Genomic DNA, 14,726 nt, shown 5'->3' on the forward strand with positions numbered 1-14,726 from the left:
AATAATGAGTCCTCTATGCCAGACATGCACATGCCACTTCAGAAATGTATGCCTAGGAAGGGAAGTTCTTAATTTGATTATCCAAGCAGGCTTGAGACTGGTTTGCAGTCTCTTGCATCAAGATCCCAAACATCTCCTGTCAGAAAAGATATTCTCACTTATGCCCCATAGCTACTGCCAACAGGATCAGAAATGCTGTTTTTAATTAAAAATGTTATTTCTAAATACAGTTTGCAGTGTATATTCTTGGTGAGAAGTGCTTCTCACCTTGTGAACTTTCAGACTGCTGCACTGCTGATCAAAAGATTGCAAGCCTTTCTCTGATGTCTTCTCTGCACAGGCTGGGCACATGGGTTTTGGTTTCCACTGAAAGGCTTTGCTGGTGTAGCTGTGCTGTTTCATGCTGTTTGCCATGCTGGCAAAAAGCTGGAAAATAAAAGAGCAGAACTCACAACCTTTTGCCATCATAGCATATTTAATTTAATGTGGGCAGCTACAATCACAAAAGGAACTCTGTTGCAAACATTATCTACACTTTATCTGCCTTCTATATTAGAAAACTGCCAGCTACATGCTGCACTCACAACCCCTAGAGTGCTTCTAGGAGAAACCCAGTAGCAGATTCATTCATGGCCTGACAGCAAATGATTTTAATTGATCGGGTTGGGTCATCAATCAGGTCCCCAGACCAAACTCTTTCTTACTGTTGTATGTGTAAGACAGAACTCCTATAAAAAGGCTGTTTTGTAAAGGAGCTCTTCTGCTAATATAAGCTGAGTTTCCACCGAGGGCTTAATTGTACACTCCTAGCAATTAAGGGCAGAATGAGTCAAAGTGTTGACAAAGGTCGTGGCTTGACCCTAATAACAACTAGCATGGTTTTCTCTTGTCCTGCATCTTATACAGTCACTTACACCTGTTACACCTGTGGGTGTGAAATTCTACCACATGAAAGCCTCCTTCACTTACTTGTTAAAGGTATAAATAACTGTATTTGTTTCAGGACAATAAACCTTCAGACCCAGCATGCTCTGGACCAAAACACAGAGATGAAGGTACTTTGTTGCACAGCCAGGTTCAAAGTACTTTTTCAAGTCTGATCAACCAAAGTTTTTCCCTCTAAATTTTCCATCATTCTGCAGCTTATAATCTCCCAAAAGAAAAGCTGTATAAATAAAGCGTAAAATATAGTCACCAGCACATATCTTAGCTGCAGAATTAACCCAAGCTCTCTAATTTGGTGTGCTCCCCTGCCAAGAAAGCTAGTAGTGTGTTACACTTAGTTCAGTCCAGCCTTCCCAGCCTGGCTTAGGGTGTGAACTCCTGAGTGAAACCTTCAGTGAGGGGGCTCTTAATTCCCTCACTGTGCAGTGATTGTGAACACAAAACCATTCCATGTGGCCAGTAGCCCTCCAACATCTTCTGCAGGTCCCTGTGATAAGAAGGAAAGATCAATCCTTTCACAGCAGGCTAGGAAAGGGTCACAGAGCACTTCAGTTCACCACACTCATAAATTTCAGGGAACAAGTCCTCAGAAGCCCTCGCAGGATACCAGTGCCTGTGCGTGGTTTTGTGCTGTGACTGCTCACCCACTACCACAGCTTCAGCTCAGATGTTCATCCCCATTAAAGCTGCAGCGAATCTGTTCCCATATTGACAGGCAGTAAGGCAACAAAGGCAACCCTAGCTACACCATGCCTGGCTAGTCTGGCTGTCCTCTCTGGGGTCAGAGCAGAGCTAATACGACAGAGGAATGAAAGGTTTGTATATGCAAGGCCTTAGAGAGGAGGTAAAACTCAAGTGTAAAAGAGTCTTCTTATCCATAAGAAGCCAAATCATCTTAAGAAAAATGGTTTTAGTGCTTGTGACTTTACTGCAACACTTGTCACATTTGATCGTTTTCTAAAAGGCCACACTCTCAATTTTCTTCTTGAAGAAGCTGAAGGAACAGCTTTCACGTAAAAAATACAAGCATCCCTGTGGTTGCAGGGCAAACCATGAGAACACAACCCACAGCAGTTAAAAAAACAGAAAGCAAAGCCTGAAACAGTCACACAGTATTATAATGGTCTCATGACTCTGGGAGGCAAAACTTAGTGTCTTGTGAGTGCCTGGCGCTGGCACTACACTGGTTCCACTGCAACTTTGCTGAACAGTGTGAACCTGCCTGTGGTACTTACTTCTGAGTGCGTGTGCCACCAGCAACATGTAACTCCTGACATCGCCAAACACCTTTTCCCTTTTCCACAATGCTGCTTTTCTTAGCTTTTTCACTCAGCTTGTAACTTCAAGCAGACAATAAGATGCTCACAAGCACTGTAGACCTTTCCCAAGAGCAGGCTATCAATTTGCATGAAAGCAAGAAGAGAAGAAGGACTCATCAAAGTGTCATCGCATCTGTACAGAGCTTTAAAAAAATACAGTGTTCTTTTTTCTTTCTTTTTATTTCCATTCCTTTTATTTTTCATGGAGGTTTTCCCTGAAGCCTCAGCTCTCATGCACTGTTCAGCTGTTGCTGTGTTTCTGACAGAGGCCCTGTGGATTACAGGGGTCCCTTTCTTGCTGAGCTTCTCTGATACTGGTAAAAAGAGAGAAAGCTTCCAAATGTTACTGCATGCTGCATTATTTCTCTTTTCCTCATCTCTCATGTGTTTTCAGTTATGTGTGTATGTTGTTGTTTTTTTGAGACTCTTCTAAAAGCTTTTAACTTCTCAAGCTTTCAGTCAAGCGCAGAGCTGAACATTGCACAGACTCCCATTCTGACAGATCCCAAAGAAAAGGGACAGAGCCATTTGTTCCAACCAGGAGCCCACGTGCATGGGCACGCACACAAACACACAGAGATGCACACAAACACGCACAGACGCACACAGACACACACAGGGCTACGGGAAGCTTTGCAGGAGGAAAGACTGCAGGATGGACCCACGCAGGCTTAAAATTTTTGCAAACATACCATGCCTCTCCTGCTACTTCAGTTTCACAGTTTGTCATTTCTAATATTAGTGAGTGACCAGAAGAAAACAGAAGAGCAAGCTACGTGTTTGGGAAGAGAATATTTGGATTTCTATGCACATATCGCAAGGAACTAATCCACATGAATCACAGCCCTTTTCTATGGGAGCAGGCACTGCTGTCCATCAAAAGAACTGTGGTGTATGCTTATTGTAGTATCATTGCATTTTTCTGCCAGCAGCCTGTCATTTCCTTTTCTTCCTACTTTGCAGACGGCTAGTACAGAAATCTGCAATTCAGAGACTGTCCTAGATTCATCCACTGCTGCACTGTTAAATCACACATTTGATGGAAAAAGACAGTCTAAACGTTCAGTTCAGCTATGAAGACGCAAACACGAGATCCAGCTGTTTTCATGAAGCGCTGTTTGATAGATGGTACAGGCATCAGACAAAAAATACTCCAGCTCCCAGTGCTGCAGTGTATTTGACTAGAAACATTCTTAAAAGCATAACTTTTTAATTAAAGAAGTGACCCAGAATTTTAAAATATGAAAATTGCCTTACAAGATCTGGGATGTGTCTGCCCCTCTTCTGCAGTCCAAGGATGAACCACATGTCCCCATCTTCTTTTCTTGCTAGCAGTAATTTAAGATCTCAGTCACACAGCGGCTTTCATGGAGCAGCTCACCATCCCTCACCATCCCTCACCATCCCAGGGAGATTCGGGCTACACTGCATATCTCTTAGAATTATTCTGAAATAAACACTGTGAAAGTTAACAACTCTGTGTAATCTTTTCTAGAGCTTATTTTCCCAAGTCATAAATGTCTGTTTACCTTTTTCTTCTATTGCAATCCACCACTGTCCCTCCCAAGTTACAGAAATATCACAGGTGCAGGGAAAACCAAGTGTCAGTGCAGGCCTTGCCACTACAGCTCTTATTTCACTGACAAAAAAAGGTGGTACAACTCATTTCCAAATCCGTGCTTTAGTTTACCACATACATATTTGATCTGGAATGATTTGGAGGGGGCCATCCAATAAGCAGTTTCGAGATGGTGACAATATTTAGTCCTAAATAGCACGTTTTTCCCCCTCTGAGCTAGTCTGGGAAGCTCAGTGAAAAGTTACTGAAACCCTTTTACAAGCAGAGTTCCCAGCCTGGCAAGAAAGGCCCAAATGGATCACACTGATTTGATCAACTCAGTCATTAAGGGTGTTACTGCCAGCAGGGATATTGCACCCTCGCCTGTCCTGAAAGAACTGATAGCCAAAACAGCTCTAAGGGACACATCAATTAAACTCCCTCTTATCTTCCTGAGGAGTCATGAGCTCCAGGTCCTCCCTGCTGCTTTGACTCCCAGTTTCCTCCGAGTTTCTCCACTGAGTGGCTTTTAAGCTCCCATTCGCAGCACCAACTGCAGGACCAGCCTGCTCAACACACTGGCTGGTGCAGCAGCCTCCCAAACCTGCAGCAGTAGAGGTGAGCCCAAAGGAGCCTGACCCTGCCTGACAGCCAACCCCGGGAGCACTCAGTGCCATAATAAATAATGCAGGGCAAGTATAGAGGAAGCATGAGACGTGGGAAATGTGATATCTCAGTTCTGAAACCCAGGTGGACCAAGTTGGCAGTCTTGGATAGAAACAGAATAAGTGTGAGAAATCACTCATCCTTAATAAATACTAGTTTCATAGGCCTTGCTGGTTGTGAGAAGCATTCAGCTGCAGCAAGTCATTGAAAACAAAATGTGCATTTTTTCACTTCAGAGGATTTAGGATTTGATTAAGTACAAAAAGAGGGAGTTCAGTGAGTAAGAGGACTAGACTCTCACTTCAGGGAATTCAGGTCGAGCCCTCTGTGAAAGGAGTTCACATCTCAGCTCGGCATCTCCAGCAGATACTAGCTCACATCACAAAACCACTGTAAAGGATTTGGCACAGTATGGCATGTCTGAGGATCTCTGCTCAGAAAGGGTGGAAGAAGGGAGGAGGCTCAGCCTGCATTAGTGAGGACTGTATCACCCCACAGCTGCAGAAAGCAAGCCTGGGGAGGTCTGGACAAGAAGGGTTGGATCATCTTTAACTTGGAATCATATCTGTCAAGTGGAGACCATTGGAGTTTCATTTTACACCTGAAACAAAATCCTTTCTTTCCCCTCTGGAGATGGCAGTGTTGAAGAGGAGGACCAAGGTGCCCTGAGCAGGGCCCTCTCTCAGAGAGGAGGAATACGAAGAATGGAAAACCATATGAGTGAACCTGTAGCCACATTTACATGTTGTGGTCTAACTCACCTCCACCCAGCTGTGTCCTGGACCTCCTGTTGTGGTGTGGCTCAGAGACTGCTCTGCAGCTACCAGACGAGCTCCCCAGGGTTGATAAAACCTGTTGTAAAATGGTGAAGCCAAAGCTACATGCAGTACTCGGAAAAGCAAAGGCAAATCAACAAAACCTGTGAAGTGAGCACACCTTAATTAAAATATGTCAATGATGTAATTCTTTAGTTCTCAGGGACAATCAAAGCACAGCAAAAAAGGGCCACTGTATTAGAGAGTCAGAATACTCTCCTGACTGCCCTCAGCATCTCTGTATAGATAGATTCCTGGCATATTCCTGGGGGACTTGGGCAAGCCCAGTTCCTCTCTGTCTCAAAGGCCATTTTCTTTGTTTCTCTTTCCAGTCTCTTCGGAGTGTAACAAGTTGGAGGCAGCTGCATCCTAAACTTGTCTGGGAGCAACTGGAATTACCATGAGAAGAGACACGCTTATGGTGTGTGGCCAAATTCACTCTTGGGTAGGCTGTGATTTGTTGCAATCAAAAAACGGGATCTGAAGATGTTAATTAGTCTCCTTGGCATCCTCCCCATGCCTAGTATTTTAGGGCTATTCTACTATGCAAACTTACACAAAGCTATCAACATTATGTTTGATTTGTATCTTTCATGACATCTCTAAATTGAACTAGTGTACTTGACCATACCTGTGAATAAACATATTACTGAATCAGGTATTTTACAGTTCTGCCTCAGAACCACATATCACTGCTAATAGCTAAGCATGGTCATCTGAGTCCATTCAAAATTGTCTGTAAAGTTGCAGGGTGATTTATGGCTTGACAGGACTTTTTTTCCCTTGCATCTTTCTTATTTAATTTTGTCCATAATTTCAAGGCCTGACTTAATAGAATTTATATTCATCCACCTCTACAGCTGTACCCGCATTTTAAAGTTGTGCTACTATGATTGCACAGATGAATTAAGGATGCATTTGTACAAATACCCAGTTCAACACTCACTTGGCAATTTTACTGTCAACAGGCTCCATTTTCACAGTGTAATCCAAGCCATCAGGAACACAAATAAAATGGGCACACAACTGCTATGAGGTAACCATCTCACACATGGAAGATTGTGAATTTGGATGTTTGGGAGTATAATTTTGTTAAAAATAACAACTCATTTGCTCCAAAGTGAAAATAAGAAAACATCTGTTATTTTTAAGCAATATTAATTTTCTCAAACCTTATACCTTGGTCACCTTCAGGGCTTGGTGTACCATCTTATGCTTTGCTGATTAACCTATCTTAGTGCGTTCTTCTTTTGAGGGCACAAAGCAGAGGGATGTGTTCAGCATAAAAAAAAAAAATCAATAATATGCATGTCACTGGCATTTTTGCCATTGGGAACAGGTTTACATCACAGTTGTGAGAATGTGTAGATGCCCTCTAGTGGTGCATTTCTTTTACTTTTCTGCTACTATGCCCTAAAGATGCTCCCAAATGGAAGATCATGTGCCCTCTTCTGCAGTGCTCTGCACAGGAGAGCCAAATCGCAGTGCAGCTGGAAAAGAGAGGACAGCATATATAACTTCCACTCCATGTAAAGTCAGGTTGAGACATGACATTGAACCAGACAGCCCTGTTCCAGACTTGCTGACCTTTCAAACCAGTAGGGCTCACGATAAAAAAAGCACCTCCAAACTTGACCGAATGCAACATCATCTCCAGATCTCAGAAAAAGATGTGCTTTCCTGTCAATCTCAGTCTTCCTTGACAAACATTCACTCTCTTCACCTACCCATTCCCTTCTAACATTGACCTCTTTCCCCAGACAAGTTCTCCATAAGAAGCATTTAGCTGCCAGTGTGTTGGGTTTGCCAAGAACTGGGAACAAGACACTCTACCCTGTGAAAAAGACAAGTCTCAAGAGATCTGCAGACAATGCCAACCATCCAAAACATCAGCTATGAAAAAGGTGTCAGTTTGATGGAAAAATTTCAGCAGGTCCTTGTTAAAGCTCTGTCCCTAGGTGGGATCATCATCTGGCCCTATTTTCCTGTAGAGCAGCTGGAAAATGGTATAACCAAAGCTAGGCATAGACAACATATTTATCAGCTCCAAACAGTATAGAATAGACTGTAGTTTACAATATTTACAGTTCTAGCCACAGCGGCATATCTAGACTAATCTGATGTGTTCGTCCAGTGCTTAACTTGTTAACACTCCATGACAGTGAGTAGAAAGCCAAAAATCCCACCCTCCTCACTTTACCTACTGCAGGCAGGTGCCACCCACCAGGGCACGCTCAGGAAGCAGCTTTTTCTCCCTGTACAGGGGAACAACTTTAGACTCAAGAACACGTTAATTACTAGTTTTAGTAACTGTAGCCAAAAAACAAGGACACAACCACCAGTCTTTCTGTGGTTGTTTGTGGTTCTTTCTTTTCTACCTCAACTACAGTGAGATGTTCTCCTGCAAGTATAGCTGTAGGAGTTCAAGAAGTTACTGTGGATGGAAGCTCTTCAAATGAACCCAACTCAGCTGGCACTGTGAAACAGAAGAGGAGTGTTAGCTCAGTTGTTCATTCAAATTCTGCACAGGGTTTTAGTGAATACATAGGATGGTGATGCCTTATACGAAAGTGGGTAGCCTTGCGAGAGAACCCTTAACCAAGGTCTTAGACCATAAACCTTATCAGTTCTTGGAAGAGACTCCTAGATTGGCAGTTTAGATTACATTTTTAGCTGAGGTTGGTTGTTCCCAATATATTTGAAAGAGTTAGACACTGCACTTTTTTTCTCCCAGAACACAACAGTTTCTGGAGCACTTACAGTAAATGTAAAGAGCGCCAATAACACTTGAATCCTGGAATGAGGATCCAGTCTGTCCAGCCTAGCATACTGTTACATTATCAGTCAATCAAGCCAAGCCATTTGAATTAGGAATGTAAAATCTTCTCTAGATAAACCCTAAATGTTTGTGCAGCACCTAGCACAATGATTTGGGCCACTAGAGTTATCAAACTATGAATAAGAATTATAGCAGAAGATAGCAGTCACAAGACTGTGTATCAATACCCAGAGTGCACGTCTGAGGAGCATTTTGGTGGAGTGGGGCTGTAGGATCAAAATAAAAAATACAAATATATTGCCAACTTTTCCATTGAAATCATCATCTGAGTCCTAATGAGATCCGAAGAAATGCTGTGCTTCTACTATCCTCAATTCTAAAATTCCATTCCTCGACAATTTGGTTGGAGCATACCACGGGAAGATGGATAACATGGGGAAGGAGGGATTTAAGAGTTACTCTGTCTTTCAAGGAATGAATCATTACTGATGACCAACACACGAAGCGGGGTGGCCAAGGGCCCCTGAGGTCGTCTGACACTCAAGGAACAGCATTATGAAAGCAGACATCTTATAAATAATTATTAAAAAAATCTGTTCCATTCTTTTGTGCTGACCCCAGATGGGCGAGCCAGCCCCTTAAAGACGGTCTTTCTCTGCTCAGTCAAAAATGGCATGAAAATGAAGCATTTGACAAAGAATCTGTGTGCACTTGCAAAATACATTTTTCAAGCCCAACCCAGAGCAGTTGCTTGATAAAGCAAGTACCTAAGCTTCAAGCTACTTGCCAGTAATTATTATCATACAGAGAGGTTATTAATTGTTTTATTTTTTGCCTTTTACAACTATTTCTGAAGTAACAGATTTCTGAGAGAGGACCAAAAGGGAAAACCCACAGTGCTACTTACAGCAGGGCAAGAAACTTTGCTATTATCAGACTTCTAACATTAGTTGCAGCTTCTACCAAACAGGCTGTACTTGTGTACATTTAATGGGAAGATTTCAGAATTTGGGGTTTAATTTCAAAAGAAGTGTCCAGAACATCTGTTTCACTGCCAATGAGAGACATCAAAGATATGCACTAGGCAAAAGGATAAACATTCTCTTGGGGAAAATGGGTGTCTTGATTATCTACCTATTTGGTGTTAAAAGTACTTACTACAAAGCTTTATTCTGGCATTTTGCTTATGCTTATAAAGGTGCTTTTGCTTGTAAGCCCTTTTTCTCCTCTGCATCTATAACGAGACTTTCTCCAGCTACCTCTCACATGCCTCTTGTGGTCTTTCTGCATGTGTCAGCCTCGCTGAATGGAATTGAATCCAGGCCAAGAAACTCTTGCCTCCTCCTGGGTCCCATGCCACTACTCATGAGGCAGTGCTGCATACCCTCTAACAAATAAAAATATAGGATTTGCAGCCATGGTGTGCCCCAGCTTGAAGCACAAATGCAGCACTATTAAGCTCTAGCTCCACGGAGCAGTCTACAGGGAAGTGGCCAAATTAGGGTTGGCTAATAGCAAATAGGATTTCCCCCCTGCTTCAGAATAGGCTCTCGGGCTTTGAGACAGGACACTAAACCTGCAGAAATGCAGACAAGTTATTTTAAGCTGTTCCTATTCTTTGGTCTCCCACTGGATAAAGCTACAAGCAAAATGCAGGGTTATGTAGAGATAGCTGTGCTGCATTTAAACATGTTAACTCAGACACCAGTAGCTGTGTAAGCACAGCAGCATGCAGCTCAGTGCAGGGCTAATTTGCCCTGCTGCTTGTTTAACACCAGCTTGTATAATTCCATGGTGATTTGCAGCAGCCATACCCAATTTCCACATCAGTTTCAGCTGGGTATAGCTTTCGCTCCTGTAATTGAGTTACATACCCTCCTTGTGCGCTTGCAGCTTTAATGGCTATGGGCTCTGATCTATGGGAACGGCTTGGGCTGGATGGAGAAGGGGATTAAAATTGGTGTTCTTGGGGCAGTTGAGGGACTGCCAATGAGGGAAAGAGAAATCATCAACATTAATAATCTAACTAGCAAGTAAAACTCTTGCATGTCAGTTACTAAACAGAAGGTCTGTGTTTAATTGTGTGCCAGTGTGGATCTACCTGCAGCCCTGAGACCAGAGGGGTTTAGTCCTGCTAAGTACTGTGTACCAGCCCCCACACCAGATTGGCAGAAGTCGGGGGACATGGCACCCACTAAGCTTTTTCTTCCTCTCACCTTGCTAGCAATCAAAGCCTTTTCAGGTGTCAAATCCTTAAATCCTTCTTGCTTTACTCCCACAAATAAATCTCTGCACCTTCAACATCCATATCCTTACCCCCCTGTGTAGTTTCTCTAAGTTCCTCAGACAAGAGGGAGCTGTAAGAATTGTGCTTGAACTTACAAAGTGAAGGAAAAAATGAGAGTAATTCTGTCTATCAGAAAAGCTCAGGAACACAAGACTGGAAAAGGCTGTGCCTCTCAGCAGGTTGAAACTGCCGCTTACAGTGTTGCTCTTACTGCACCCAGCTGTAGAAACAGAAAAGTTTGGGTGGGAAATAATACCTCGGAAAGGGAATGGTCACTATGAAGTGCAAACTGGCTCAGATTGAAAAGTCAAGAGAGGCAGCGTTCAGGAGGGCAGAGCTGCCACACAGCTCCATCAAGCAACTAACGCAACCACATGTCAGAGCCAGAGGCAACTCCACGGCCACCAACACAACCGACTGCCTCAGGACTCACGCAAGGAGCCAGATGCTCTGTCTGAGAATCCATCTTCCTCAGGTCGGCATCAAGATCCCAGGACTGTCATCTTGAGAAGAGGAAGAGCAAGTACAACATGGTGACACAAAACAAAGGTTGAACTGGACTATATTTAGTTTTGTTTGTTTTTTTAATGCATCGAGTTATAAATAAAACACCTATTTTTTACACACTTTTGCTTTGCTGCATGGCTGGGTCTACTTATATATATATAAAAAAAAACCTAGGTCCTCTTTAAAAATATTAAGAATGGGTCCCAATTACATGTTTCCCAGCAGTATTGCCTCAGGCTTGGGAACCCAAGGAAAACAGCCCCATATGCTCCTTTGCAAAACAAACCCTCAGATCACAGGCTGATTAGGCAAACAAACCCCTCCCTGTCCTGCAATGGAGAGAGGCCAAGAGAAGAAACATTCACCTAGCTCTCCGCCCTGCACTTTTTAGATAAGGGTCTGAGCCATTCTTGATTTCAGTAATCAAGAACTCAACCAATGACAATTGTAAAATCTAAATCAAAGGCAATATCCATCCTTGGAGGCGTGCCTATCCAGGAAAACCAAAATTTGAACAGTCATGTCAAAAATGCCAACTTGTTTATTAAGCAACAAACCATAAAGTGACCAATTTCAATTCCCTTAGCGTGAAATTTTAAAAGGATCGCAATTCAAAGGGGAGAGCTTGAAAGTTTGACCTCAAAAACGGCTCGTTTTCAAACAGGCATGTTCCCACAATCTTTTCTGTCTGCCATTGTAAAGTGCACAACACCTGATGCACTCGCAGGCATGAAGTCTGAGTCAAAATTTAGGAAATTTAGGCCACTGATAATTTAGCCTATAGATACTCTAAGGTTTGATATTGGGAAGCAGTTGTGGTCTGTTGGCTTCAGCTCTGTTAGGTCATTTTTACCTTGGTGCTGCTGCTGCTGTGGCTCAGCATTCCAGCACAGTGGGAAAAAAATGCAGGATATCTTGCAAGAATGCAGGAGACATCACATGTCTGGCATTTGGGCAAATTTTATTCATGTGCCACACCTGGGTTAAAAAGAATGCTTCCTCAATAACGGAACAACCTGCCCGATGTTCTTTGCATGAAGTAAAATGTTGCTTTCCCATAATTACACTTAGTAATTTGTTGTTTCGTGGGAAAACATGTGGTGATTATATATTATACTAGACTGTAAGTAGGACTACACAAAAGGGGATTTGGGGAGATGATACCCTCCAGCAGCTCCATCCAGCAGGTGATACAACTGGCAATGGCCTTTGCTCCGAATCTCACAAGAGGAAAGAAAAGATCCTTGTGTCCAAAATAGAAATATTCATCTTAGAAGCAAAAAGTGCTTTTGCTTTGGTATCCCCGCAAGGATCCCCTCAAGTGACTCTGTAACAGCAGGCTGAATCAGAGTAGATCAGAGCTGATGTGGCAGCAGCGACAGCGCTGCCTGCTCAGTGACTCCCAGAGCTGACTTCCCAAGACCAGCTGCGGTGGGATGGATGCTGCTGAGCTGGACCGTGTGGCTGCATATTGAAATGGGGGCTGGCGTGGCTGAGTGTTTTGCACATGGTTGAATGTTGAGCAGACAAGCAGAGGAGAAACCTTCCTGACTACCACTGAATTTAACTGGATCTGTGGGTGTGCTTGAAGGGAGTGGAGACCACCAGCTTTTCTAGACCACAACAATGACTGGACGCACAGCCTGGCATCTATGGGAGAGCTCATATTCCTAATAGACTGACTGGCTTTTGTTCACCTTGTTTTTTGGAAACATTTATTATGTTGCTTTTAATTCGTTCCCCCATTTCCCTGAGACTCCTTGGGCTCCATATTCTGGAGGTCTCTAGTGTGTGTAGGGATCCGATTCTCCTGGAGAAGAGGCTAAAAAGCTAAGATTGGATTTCCTTGAGACAGAGTTGGGGTGTAGTTTTACACGTAAGCTCAAGCCATTGTGCCACTTGGTGTCACAAGAACTTAGGAAAGGTTATATGCACCCACCCACACCCCTCCATGTGCACACAGGGCATTTCTCCATGAAGGCTGTCACGCAGAAATGCTCATGGCCATTTGGTCCTCTGCACAGGCAAAGAGACCTTTGCCCACATTTCTAACAACAACAATTAATTGTATAACACAGTGGCACACCTGTCATTTTAAACATCAGACAAAACTGACAGTGTCTTTGGCCCCACTGTTACAATCTAAGTTACTGAAGACACGGCAAACAGCATTTGAACCTGGGATCAGCAAAAAGACAAGGAAGCTTCATGAAGAGAAAAATCCCAGTGAAAGTTTAAAAATAGAAAATGAAGAGGGAATTCACTAATAGACCAAATTTTTTGTCTACATTGATATAAATACTGGGAATTTGGACAGGCCATGTGATTCTTATTTCTTGTTAGTTATGCTATATTATTTAGAGTAATTGCTAGTGGAGTTAGTTGTTGAGACTATTATTATGTGTGAACGTAGCTGCTTTTTCCTATTCAGATATCATTACAAGATAATCCTGTTTTCTATAGATCAAAAAATATTCATCAAGTTGTTTACCTAAAGAATTAGGAAACTAAGAGATGACAGAACTGACCTCCTGACTACAGAAAACAGAAAATCATTTGTCGTAAAATACTGAGGACTTTAAAAAGCAAAACCAAGAAAACTCAAAGCAACTACAACAGCCAAGCTGAAAAATGGTGAAAGAGAAGCAATTACTGGCAAATGCTACATACCAATCCACCTTAACAAAGAATCATTTTTATGACTATAATAAGAATGACAAAGGTAATTATTATATTTTCTGTTGATATCCCTTGTAATGTCCTTCAAACTAACAGATCCTTCAGAACTCTTGGTGTGGCAAAACCACATAATTTACCTTTCCACATAAAGATGAATCAGGACTGTTGTGAAGTTGATCTTAACATGAACCTCCAATGAACCACCTACACAAACTCCTTCTAAGATGTTGTGTCCTGGTTCTTAAAAACGAAACTCCAACAACAATTCTGGTTTAAATGTCAAATACAGCTTCAAAAACTCCAGACAGGTGCTGTGACATTTAGGGTTTTTTTCTTATTTTACCCATCACTTTAGCTACAGTAAATCTCTACAAAAACTGCACCTTTCATTGCATTCACATCCCCCTCATTCATGTGACACCTTCAGAATATTCGTATATGCTATCAAATCTGTAGGAAACACCATAGGACTTAGACACATGTTCTACACATTTTACTTGTGCACTTAAATTTGCACTTACTTTTACTTGTGCACTTAAAGCGAGAAGGTCTCGCTTTCATCCTGAGTTTAGCTATCATATACATGTGAGAATAAATATGTGTGTATTTCAAATCCATGATGCGCTCAACACTGTTTTATGCAGCACCAATCAAGTTTCAAAGGGTTATTTCAGCACAGCAACACTGAGAAGAAATCACAGTAATAAAACATCAATCCTGGAGTGTGGGAAGTGTCAAAACACAGCCTGAAGAGGGTTGATACTAGCAGAGAAGCTGCTTTATCTGTTCCATCTTTACTATGTTAAATAGTCATATCTGATGACTCAAATCAGCTTGAACATGTTTCTGTGGGTGTCACACACAGGACTATTTGAATACACCAATCCATCGATACAGAGAGTTTGCCTACAACAGCATCATTTTTCCCTGTTATGGATGTGTTGAATGATCCATGTTTGCAGAACATCGGGGGAGAGAGAGTGCTCCATCTATAGGGCAGAAGCCCAAAGATTTTTGTCTTCACCTCTGATGGATCAGCTACAGCAGCTATTGCATCACGTTGCCCACACGACTCTCCTACCAGAGGTCACAGCCACATTCGCATGGGTGTCAGAATGGTCAGTCAGAGATTTGCCCTGCCACTTAAAGAATGGGAGCTATGATATTTATG

At 42.5% G+C, this 14,726-nt stretch overlaps 1 long non-coding RNA gene across 2 annotated transcripts in view; it reads right to left on the reverse strand.

Annotated features, from left to right (window-relative positions):
- Window positions 1–582: 582 nt before the first annotated feature.
- Window positions 583–14,726, reverse strand: part of LOC110364770 (uncharacterized) — a 117,423-nt gene continuing 103,279 nt past the window's right edge. For both annotated transcript variants that reach the window (XR_010470875.1, XR_010470876.1), the window contains one exon: window positions 583–5,340. This is a non-coding gene — a long non-coding RNA (uncharacterized LOC110364770). The remainder of the gene's footprint in view (window positions 5,341–14,726) is intronic.

The sequence above is a fragment of the Columba livia genome, chromosome 2 (assembly GCF_036013475.1).
Source record: "Columba livia isolate bColLiv1 breed racing homer chromosome 2, bColLiv1.pat.W.v2, whole genome shotgun sequence".
NCBI lineage: Eukaryota > Metazoa > Chordata > Aves > Columbiformes > Columbidae > Columba > Columba livia.